The 12,143-nt window shown below is 42.9% G+C and overlaps 1 long non-coding RNA gene across 1 annotated transcript in view; it reads right to left on the minus strand.

Annotated features, from left to right (window-relative positions):
- Nucleotides 1–2,850: 2,850 nt before the first annotated feature.
- Nucleotides 2,851–12,143, minus strand: part of LOC112250118 — a 36,481-nt gene continuing 27,188 nt past the window's right edge. Inside the window, exons 2-6 of the long non-coding RNA XR_002953495.2 lie at nt 6,694–6,763; nt 5,827–6,226; nt 5,535–5,604; nt 5,285–5,426; nt 2,851–5,132 (exon numbers count right to left, since the gene is read on the minus strand). This is a non-coding gene — a long non-coding RNA (uncharacterized LOC112250118). The remainder of the gene's footprint in view (nt 5,133–5,284; nt 5,427–5,534; nt 5,605–5,826; nt 6,227–6,693; nt 6,764–12,143) is intronic.

Raw genomic sequence — 12,143 nt, forward strand, 5'->3', positions numbered from 1 at the left:
GAATGGGATGAAAACACACTGTTTTGTATTGACCCTACAGAGTGCTGTTGAGACTAATGTAGACCTCCATTGTTTTAATCAATTATTTAATGAAGTGAATCTTTCTAAAAATAAAAATAGTGAATAATTTAAAAAGTTATTATTTTTAGTTAAAACTATACTAAATATATTCACTTCATTAAATAATTGATTAAAACAATGGAGGTCTACAGTAGTCTCAACAGCACTCTGTAGGGTCGCACCATGGTGTTGACTTCAATACAAAACAGTGTGTTTTCATCCCTTTTCATAGACTTACACAGTAATTATGACAACTTCCAGAGGATGTCCTCCAACCTGACAGTGCTCTTGCAGCATAAACTGACATGTTATCCACCCAATCAAAGGATCAGTGATTTAATCTAGTACTGAAAGCTTAAGCTACAGATAGCTAGCACTGCAGTGCATAAAATGTGTTGAGAAGTTGACTCAGAGAAAGAAAGACAATAGTTGAACAGTTTTGAACAAATTAATGACTTATAAAAGGAAGGAGAAGCAAGAGCTCTCTCTCTCTCGCCATGTGTCACCTCAAAATGATCTTGACCTGTGTGCGCCTATGCTGCAAACTTCCATTCATAGGCCAGGTTGTAGCAACCTCATGATGTTTGTTACAGGGAAAATGTGAGTATCATGTAGTAGACTGCTACGGCATCTTGTTTATCCAAGATGGTGTAGCAGTCGGTCGTATGTTTGTCTTTTTCAAACATAAATTTGCATCCTGTAGAACAAATTCCAAAAGTTTTGGGACACTGTAAAGTCCATGGAGAATAAGAGCACCTCCTCCCAGCTGCCCACTGCACTGAGGCTAGGAAACACTGTCACCACCGATAAATCCACGATAGTCGAGAATTTCAATTAGCATTTTTCTACGGCTGGCCATGCTTTCCACCTGTCTCCCACTACCCCGGCCAACAGCTCTGCACCCCCCGCAGCAACTTGCCCCCCGCTTCTCCTTCACCCAAATCCAGACAGCTGATGTTCTGAAAGAGCTACAAAATCTGGACCCCTACAAATCAGCTGGGATAGAGAATCTGGACCCTCTATTTCTAAAATGATCCGCCACACTTGTTGCAACCCCTATTACTAGCCTGTTCAACCTTTCTTCCGTATCGTCTGAGATCCCCAAAGATGGAAAGCTGCTGCGTTCTCCCCCCTATTCTAAGGGGGAGACACTCTAGTCCCAAACTGCTACAGACCTATATCCATCCTGCCCTGCCTTTCTAAAGTCTTCGGAAGCCAAGTTAACAAACAGATCACCTACCATTTCAAATCCCACTGTACCTTCTCCGCTATGCAATCTGGTTTCCAAGCTGGTCATGGGTGCACTTCAGCCACGCTCAAGGTCCTACACGATATCACAACCACCATCGATAAAAGACAGTACTGTGCAGCCGTCTTCATTGACAAATGCAAGTAAAACTAAATGCATGCTCTTCAACTGATCTCTGCCCGCACCCGCCCATCTAGCATCAATACTCTGGACGGTTCTGACTACAAATAACTAGGTGTCTGGTTAGACTGCAAATTCTTTTTCCAGACTCACATTAAGCATCTCCAATCCAAAATGAAATCTAGAATCGGCTTCCTATTTCGCAACAAAGCATCCTTCACTCATGCTGCTAAACATACCCTCGTAAAACTGACTATCCTACTGATCCTTGACTTCAGCAATGTCATTTTCAAAATAGCCTCCAACACTCTACTCAGCAAATTAGATGTAGTCTATCACAGTGCCATCCATTTTGTCATCAAAGCCCCATATACTACCCACCACTGCGATCTGTATGCTCTCGTTGGCTGGCCCTCACTTCATATTCATCCCCAAACCCACTGGCTCCAGGTCATCTATAAGTCTTTGCAAGGTAAAGCCCCGCCTTAACTCAGCTCACTGGTCACCATAGCAACACCCACCCGTAGCACGCGCTCCAGCAGGTATATTTCACTGGTCATCCCCAAAGCCAACTCATCCTTTGGCCACCTTTCCTTCCAGTTCTCTGCTGCCAATGAATGGAACGAATTGCAAAAATCACTGAAGCTGGAGACTTATATCCCCCTCAATAACTTTAAGAATCAGCTGTCAGAGCAGCTTACCAATCACTGCACCTGTACACAGCCCATCTGTAAATAGCCCACCCAACTACCTTATCCCCATATTGTCACAAGTCCGACCGAGGGTGGTTTCCCTTCCCGGGCGGGTGGTGCTCGGCGGTCGTCGTCACCGGCCTATTAGCTGCCACTGATTGTCTTTCCTCCCCCTCCTTGTATGTTTATTGGTAGCACCTGTTGGTGAATGATTAGTTTGTCTTTATTAGACAGCCGGCCCGCCTGGTTGTTGTGCGGGATTAATGATTGAAACCTTCGGCTCTAATGTAGAGGAACGTGTTTGTTCCTGGTCATGAAATTTCAGTTGTACTTTTCTCCTTCCCCGTGTTTGGGGCCGTTATTATTGTGAGCACCCTGTGGTGCGTTGGTGCATTAAAAGAGCACAGCCTTGCACTCTCTGTCTCCTGCGTCTGACTCCACACCCACGACACCCGGAGCATTACACATATTGTTATTTATTTTTGCTCCTTTGCACCCCAGTATCTCTACTTGCACATCATCATCTGCAGATGTATCACTCCAGTGTTAATGCTAAATTTGTAATTATTTTGCCACTATGGTCTATTTATTGCCTTACCTACCTAATCGTACTACATTTTCACACACTGTATATATTTGTTCCTATTGTGTTGTTGACTGTATGTTTGTTTATTCCATGTGTAACTCTGTGTTGTTGTTTTTGTCACACTGCTTTGCTTTATCTTGTTCCAGCTTGCAGTTGTAAATGAGAACTTGTTCTCAACTGGCCTACCTGGTTAAATAAACAAATATATAAAAAAGTAGCCTAACCCTATTGATGTTGAATTGAACTGGGTGAATGCAATATGAATGACAGTCACTACCAGGACTTCTGGTACTCACAAGGATAGTTAAACAAACAAACAAAAAAAACAAAAAACAAAAAAAACACACACACACACAGCAATGTCTTACTATATTAGGACTTTTTGTGGACCAACAATTCATTCCCATTCAAAATTCTATTTTCCATAAACCTAACCCTAAACCTAACACTAATCCCAATTCCAACACTAATTCCTCACTTCTCTTTATTTTAGTAGGTTTACTATTCGTGTAAGGACTTCTTACTTGTAAGGACTTCTTCGTACTCTAAAGTATAGTAAAAACATGTACACACACACACACACACACACACAACTGCTCTTCTCTCTCCCCTCTCTGCTACAGATAGGAGCCAATCTAAACACTCGGGGAGGAAGCCTGGGTTCCACAGCATGTAAATGTTGTCTGCTGCTGTCACCATACATCAAAGCTTGTTTAGACAGAAGTGATCCCGACTAACAGGCCAGCCCTTACCTCCATGCTAGAGTACTAAAGCCATGACAGCCTCTTTATTTGAACTATGAGAAACAAAACAATCCCTGCAGCACAATCCTTCCTGGCACAACTCTACACACCTTGTTAACTTCTTAGTAACCGCCACAGCAGTGCTCCAAACACTGAAAGAGAGAATCCATGGTTCTCAAGGATGTGCAAAAAAGTGTGTGAAGCTCTAATCTCAATCCTAGAAATGAATAGAAATGAAATGTAACATAAAACCTTCTATGCCCATCCTTTTCCAGTTCGGGCCTGTTTAAAGTAGACAGAAATTGAGGGTTTCCAATTTGTCCCTGGAGCTAGAGCAGTGAAGGTGGATTTTGACGAGGTACATTAGGGGTGTATTGGGGAGTAATGGGTGAGTGTTTGTGGAGGGTCGTGTGAAGGTGCTCCCTCTCCCTTTGATTGTGGCCATGCGAGGGCAGCTGGGTTTCTTCCGTGCACCCTATTCTATCGACCCTTCTGTCATTCCAGGGGAGAGGGAGGGAGAGACCAAACAAAGAAGAAGTTTCATACGTTTTCATTATATACAGGGAGTGCGGTACCGAGATGGCAGGAAGCGATGTACTGGGCCTGTTATGACAAATTATGTCCCCCGGCCAAATAGTGCACCCCTAATAGTGCACTCATAATCACAATGGGATTCGATATACTATTAGCATCAGTTACTATATCAACACCGTGATGACCTAATGATTAGCATTTTGGAGATCATTACGGCCTAAATTACGTTCTTTTCATCATCGCTGTGCAAACAAGGCTGATTTTTGCAGCAATTTCGCTATTTAAACAAGTTTTGTTTAGCTAATAAAATGAAATCATGAATTCAAACTACTTTTGGGTAACCTTGTTAACATTACAACGTGAAATCCATGTCTTAAACATTGCTACGTTTCGGAAATGGTAAAGAAAACGTGTAATATACTTGAAACATTAAAGTTACTTACCTTACAGATCAGGAAGTCAGCTAATTTCCACTCCATTTATATGCAAATCCGTTTGATTCATACACTGGCTTGTCTGGCTGTCATGTTTAATTCAAACCTGTCCTTCCCTCATCTACACTGAGATCATGTAATTTCAGTAGTACTCTATTATGATAAAAAAATATACATAACTCGCATAGCTCATTAGTACACCCTTGGGGTTGAATATATATGTATCTATTGTAGGTCCTAGGATACAACAATTAATAATGTAGAGAAAATAAATACAATCAAAGGAGAACTTACAACAATGAACACCTTGTGAAACAGCTGTGAAAACCAACCTGGCGATATTTAAGATTATAATACATCAACTTTGATAGTCGTTGGTACAATTGTGTTGTACACTCACATGGGGAGGTTCTGCCAGTCACTTGTTCTCAACAGACAGCCAGTCTCAGAAGGGGGACTTGAAGAGGAGACTGGAAAGTCTAGGCAATGCTGCTCCCTTTGTTCTGAGTGTTCACAATGCTGCTGTTGTTAGTTAATCTGTGTATCTCACATATTATGTGCTTGGTATGACAGAGCAAGAAAAACTTCTTAGCAGATCATGAGAATATGACAATAACAGTAGCTGTAAATGATGTAATGAAAAGTTGGAGGGTGATTGGTAATGGAGGACATCATGTGGATCCACGTCTGGGTGTTGGGTAGAACCCCTAGGTCCTGAAGAACAGGAGCAGAGTTAAAGGGAACAGGGTAGGAGACAGAGACGCAAACAAGCAAACACACTTTACTGTGAGAGAGTTTGATGGATTAGTGCTGTGTTATAAATGGGAGATATGTACTTTTCAACACTTTTGTAAGGTATAACCTACCTCAAGCTGGTCTCCCTCAGACACTAAGCACAGAGAATCAGACTGATCCGAACTCACTGGTTCTGGAGGACGGGATACATCCTGGGGGTCAGGTGTTGAAGATGTCCACCATCGCCTTGGAGGTGGCCTCTCTAGTCTCGACCTTGATGAGTATCATACAAAACGAAAATCTATTTTTGGTTCCAAGCACCCTTTTTCATGGGTTTCAGAAGGGAATTTAGATTTAAGCACATACTCTTCCTTTACTGACCTTAATGGGTATTGCTTCCACCCACTTGGTGAAGTGATCGGTCGCCGTCAGACACCAGCTGTTGCCATTCCTGAATTTTGTGACGTGTCCGATGAGGTCCACCCCAACATTTAATTAATGTGTTAGAGAGATTACTTTATTCTTACCCGTATCTGTGTCATACAGTATGCAGATTTTCATATTTGTAAGGATACTGACACACACATTCTATAATATTGAACTCTGCTGTGGTCAAATGAAGAAACCATTACAAAACAACTTGTCAGGGCAAAATTTGAATTGGGACACTTACCGATCATGTTCCATAGTGAAACAACTTTGACGTGCTTCAACTCCGGCTCCACAGCCTTCGCCATCTCAAACTTCTGGCAGGCTCGACAGGGTACTGACCTTTAAGCACAAAGTGACAAATTGAAACATTGTGTGCTCTCTGATATGGCATTCATTGAAATCATAATCATTGCAGATATAATAGAATGTGATTGATAAACAAAAGGTTATTTCACTTGCCCAACTGTCCACCTCCTTGACAATTCCCCATCAGATGAAGCATAGGTTGATTAAGGCAATCATGCGCTTCACTCCGAAATGGCCAGAATGCATCTCGGTCAGCATGGCCTCCTTCTCCTCCTTAGTAAAAATCACCCTCCTGTGTGGCTGGCCATCATTCCCCCGTAGGTAGATATGATTGCCTAACAAGTTGGAATAGAAGAGTTGTTGAAATACTCAAGAATAAATATATTTGCACTGCTGTGTTTCTCTCTCTCTCCATCTGTCTTCTAACCCCCCTCTGTGTCTGTCTAGAGAAGACACCTAGTTAAGGGCATTTGGAATGACCATAATTGCTTACACCTGTCCATTTGATTGATCAGGTTTAACTTACAGCTAGACACCTCAATATGGCAGACATAACCATATCAGGCTGCTGAGGGGAGGACAGCTCATAATAATGTCTGGAATGGAGTCAATTGATTGGTATCATGTTTGATACCATTCCATTTACTCCATGTTATGAGCCATCCTCCCCTCAGCAGCCTACACTGAACTATATGTATAGCTAGCAACTAGCTAACGTTAGATGGAAAATAGTTGTTGAAAAATAGTTGGACATAGCTAAATCCGTCCAGTTATCTAATTGAAGTTAACTGCTTAATGTTACCCTGAATTGTGAATTTCTCTGAATGTTGCGCCTCTTGTCGAGATCAGTGATGTCTTCATTAGTATTTTGCCTGGTTGGAAAGATAAAAGAAAATTATGCTGCGAAATAGAACTAGAAGTGCCCGCATCCTCCTTCCTTCGCGACCGCTATGAGGTAAAATAGAGCCAAGCAACCAGCATAGCATGGACACTTTGGTTCATTTCGTAATCTGGTCAGAATGTTGCAAGTTCTAGCAACAGCCCTAGCAACAGAAGTTAGAACTCATCGAATCCCATTGTGATGTATAGGGGGACACTATTTGGCATGACAGGCCATACGCACTACCCTCTGTAGCGCCTTGCAGTAAGATGCAGAGCATTTGCCATACCAAGTGGTGATGCAACAAGTCAGGATGCTCTCGATGGTACAGCTGTAGAACTTTGAGGATCTGAGGACCTGTGCTCGGCCCTCCTTTTCCTATAGTCCATGATCAGCTCACGTTGAGGGAGAGGTTGTTGTCCTGGAACAACACTGCCAGGTCTCTGACATCCTCCCTATATAGGCTCTCATCGTTGTCAGTGATCAGGCCTACCATTGTTGTGTCATTGGCAAACTTAATGATGGTGTTGGAGTCGTGGGTGGCCACGTGGTCGTGGGTGAACAGGGAGTACAGGAGGGGCCTAAGCACACACCCCTGAGAGGCCCCCATGTTGAGGATCAGCGTGGCAGACGTGTTGTTGTCTACCCTTACCACCTGGGGGCGGCCCGTCAGGAAGTCCAGGATCCAGTTGCAGAGGAAGGTTTTGAGTCCCATGGTCCTTGGCTTAGCAATGAGCTTTGAGGGCACTATGGTGTTGAATGCTGAAATGTAGTCAATGAACAGCATTCTAGCATTTCTGGGATGATGGTGTTGATGTGAGCCATGATCTGCCTTTCAAAGCACTTCGTTGCTACAGATTTGAGTGCTACGGGCGGAAGTCATTTAGGCAGGTTACCTTGGCATTCTCGGGCACACGGACTATGGTGGTCGGCTTGAAACATGTAGGTATTACAGACTCGGTCAGGGAGAGGTTGAAAATGTCAGTGAAGACAATTGGTCAGCGCATGCTCTGAGTATGCGTCCTGGTAATCCGTCTGTTCCTGCGGCCTCATGAACATTTACCTATTTAAAAGGTCTTACCCACTTCGGCTACGGAAGGCGTGATCACAGTCATAAGCATATGAACTGTGCGGTTTGCCATGCTAAATTTGACTTGGTATATGCCTGTTTCCTTGTCATGAGAGCATTTAAGATTCCCTTTCACATATACTACTACATCTTAACGAGTCATAACAGCACAACTGGGCTGAACGTTGCCCACAATAAATTACATCATGGTTTTGAATGAAAGCTTGCTGTGCCAGTAAAATGTCCGTGACCTTGCTGAAAATGTTTAACATTGCACCCTAATTACCTCAAGTCATGAGATGCTCATCGGGAGTCGGCTTGGACAACACACAGGTAACTGACAAAATAATGGAAACACCAACATAAAGTGTCTTAATTTGTTCACCACGAACCGCCAGAACAGATTCAATGCGCCTTGGCATAGATTCTACAAGTGTCTGGAACTCTATTGGAGGGATGTGGCACCATTCTTCCAAAAGAAATTCCACCATTTGGTGTTTTGTTGATGGTGGTGGGAAACACTGTCTCAGGCACCACTCCAGGATCTCCCAGAAGTGTTCAATTTGGGTTTCACCATAGGTTGAAGGTGCTCACTCAGAATGGCTGTGTATTTATTGCCATTTACCTTACCCTCTTAGGTAAGGTCAATCTAAACCATGCCAGGTAAATGCACCCCACACCATAACAGAGCCTCTAGAACCCTCATTCCTTCAACTGTTTCCATTATTTTGGCAGTTGGTGTAACGTGTATGCTAAGAATACAGCAAGTACAGGGAGTGAATTTAATAAATAACGGAATGTGATATGAAACACAAAAGCAGAGTCAATAACGCCTCGGGAAAGAACCAACGGAAGTGACAGACAAAGGAGAGGTAATCAGGAAGGTGATGGAGTCCACGTGAGTCTCATGAGGCGCATGTTCACACGAACACTTTTACCAGTTTTCTTTGCATTGGCTGTAGTGCAATCCACGGCATCCACCGCTTTAAGTCATTCGCCTGTTCGGTGGGCAGGTGCTTCCCAAAGTCAGTTTTTGTCAGACATGAGAGGATGCCTAAAAGTACATTTTCACTAAATCATCTTTAAAGTCCGAATAGTTTGAGCTAGAAATAGTTTGGACCCGAGTATCGAAAGCTGAGACTCTCACGAGTCTAATAGCAGTAATGCCAAATTCAATATTTCATAAAATAATTTTTAAATGATACCTACAGTGGTCCTAAAAATTCAAAATCAAGGCTCAGACTCACAAGGGTTTTAATGAATGACTTTTAAATTTGTTCATTCATAACGTTCCAACTATCTTTCCTCCTCTCATTGGACTAGCCCCACTGGGACCCTCTGTTATTACTGTCGGGAGTGAGGAGTCTCCTGGCGAACGGGGACGTGGGTGGAAGGGAAGTGCATTGTTTTCCACTGTGAAAGCTGGGACATACAGAGGTGAGGTGGCACAATGGTGGGGTATGTGGGTGTGGGTGTGTGTGTGTTTCCATGCACTTGTGCGTGTCTTGATAGCAGTAGAGGTGGGGGTCATCGTCTGGCATAGTTTTTTATGCAGCTCCAAAAGTCACACAGCCTCCTTCCTGTAGGGACCAGGCATGGCTAGCTGATCCATATTGTTGATATCAACATCCTACTGATCTGGGTCCACATTAAATGAATGAAAAATAGACCCCTCCTTTGCTCCTCCAGTCCATGAATGCAACAAGAGCAGGACAACAACCACAACAACGTACTCTGACTGCAAGTCACATCTGAAGAAGTCTCCCAGGTCTGCTATTGACCCCTTGCCTAACGGAAGTTTGACCTCAACAATAGGTTTAAGACCAGAGACACTCGGTAAACCACTAAATCTGTCCAAATCTGCCACCACCTGATCAACTCTGACTGCCTTATCAGCAGCAACTAACAGCTCAGAGGAAATATCAATCCCACTGCCTTAGTGGAACAATAAGCTGAGAACATGTAGTGCCTGAATGGAGACTGGCTGTCAACAGGGAGCTCTCTCTCCAAGGGGGGAATTTCTCTCCCTTCCTCCTGGGGTCCAAAGTCACGCAAGGTGACTTCAAATACAAGTACGAAACTCATGTGAGTCATGAATGATTCTATAAGTCAGGGAACAGACTAGAACCCTTCTGCTTCTGGTCCTTTGGACGCTAAGGAGGTATTTTAGAAATGATGACATCAAGGTTTAATGCAAAAGCAGCACTGTTAGCCTCCGAGTGGCGCAGCGGTCTAAGGCACTGCATCGCAGTGCTTGAGGCGTCACTACAGCCCCTGGTTTGATCTCAGGTTTTGTCACAGTCGGCTGTGGCCGGGAGACCCATGAGGCGGTGCACAATTGGCCCAGCATTTTTAGGGGATGGTTTGGCCGGCTGGGATTTCCTTGTCCCTTCGCGCTCTATAAATCCTGATTGTCAAAGGCTCTCAGTCGTTTGGTGCATTCTCCTCAACCAGTATGACAAGAGGATTAACAATGAATCAGTCGACTCTGATCTTTCATTTAATATAGACCCAATCCCCAGAAAAGTCAGTAAACAGCTGAGACACCAGAGAACAGATCATGTATTGTTCCAGGGTCGTCATCTGTATTTTTTATAGGGAGTTGGATAAAGTTCTCTTAATGTTCTGAGAACATAACTTTAAATAGAACCACGAGGAAACCTGCAGAAAACATTATGTTGAAGTACTGATGTTCCCACAGAAGAACGTTATTTAATAACATTCTCAGAACAATGAGAACATTACTTTAAATAGAACCATGAGGAAACGTTATGCTGAAGTACTGAAATTCCCACCTCAGAAACATATGGTTCTCAGAACGTTGTGGGTTGTTAGAGACCGATTTAGATCTGGGACACCAGACAGGTGCAATTAGTTATCAGGTAGAACAGAAAACCAGCAGGCTCTGGACCTCGTTGGGTAAGTTGAATACCACTGCCATAGGACAACCACGATCTCACTATGCTCTAAGAAGCATATGGTTCTCAGAACGTTATATGCAAGCTGGGATAAGACTCATCTCGAGAACACTTCAGATTGTGCAACAGACAAGATGACTCAGGTACCTTGCTTGACTTCACCTCTGCAGGCTGTGGCCAATCTTGCTTGACTGTCCGTCATCATTACTTGCTTGTAAAAACACCTAAGATGGGCTCAGGGAGGGGGTAGAGGGGAGGCTAAGCTTCCCTTTATAGTGATTATTCACCTCTGACCTCTCACATGGGGAGATAGATAAACAGAAGAGGGAGACCACTAAGCTACAATAACAGACTCGGTTAGGGTTAGAATAGCATCATCGTCATCATGCAGAGGCTAGATAAGATTAGGGCTCATCAGGCATGGTAACAAGCCTCTCAGTTGCTGCAGAACTATTTTCTCTGTGTGCACAAATGTTAACATTTTACTGCAGTGGGCTAAATCATGGTAACAAGTGATTCTTGGTAGTCTTAAATCTACTTTGTAACAAAAGTACAGACAGTTATGAGCTTAAAAAAAGAAGACACCCATTCCATGACAGATAGAGTTTTAAATGTATTTAATTTTGAGTTTGCATCCCAATATTAAACATCACAGAAGACTGTAATATAACAACCATTTGACAAAGAAATACAATATTTGTCAGGTTTTTTGTAAATAGTTTAATTATGATTAATAACATTCCACATGTGGCCAAAGAGGGCATTCTTGGTCATTGACTGCAGGAAAGGGCTACAGAGTAACCTGCTATCACATAGAAAGTCTGAGATTCCACTTCAAATGGAGGCAGGGGATCAGCTTTCAGAACAGATCTACTGAAAACAGTCATGGGCCAAACTAAGATCACGTGGCTTGTAAGTGCTTCCTGAAGGAAGCAACCATTTGAAAATGAAAAACATTCCTTTCTGATTGTTTTGTGCAAATAAAGTAGTGCCAATCCTCCATTTTCATGTCCTTTTTATGACTTGCCAACTGGTTTACAAGTCAAGCTTCAATCTAGAAGGACAGCTCAAAACAGAAACAATCTACCTTTACTTAACCTGTATGATATGCACAAAATATGTGTCTGAGACCAGGCAAAAATGATCAATCTTGCTAAATTGCCTCAGACTGGTTTATACTTAGCCTGAATATTTATTTTCGTAATCAGTTCACGAAGTACATTTACAAACAAAGTAGTTCTGGTCTCATTAAGAGCTCTCTTCCATGAATTTCTCTACATAGGTCTTGTCAGTGTTTTCTATTAGGACAATGACCAGTGGCCACAGCGAAAGAAGGACAAGCGATGACAGCTTTCTTAGCTGATGTGGTTTCGGTCTGTATAAGG

This window comes from Oncorhynchus tshawytscha, linkage group LG01 (assembly GCF_018296145.1).
Source record: "Oncorhynchus tshawytscha isolate Ot180627B linkage group LG01, Otsh_v2.0, whole genome shotgun sequence".
Classification (NCBI taxonomy): domain Eukaryota; kingdom Metazoa; phylum Chordata; class Actinopteri; order Salmoniformes; family Salmonidae; genus Oncorhynchus; species Oncorhynchus tshawytscha.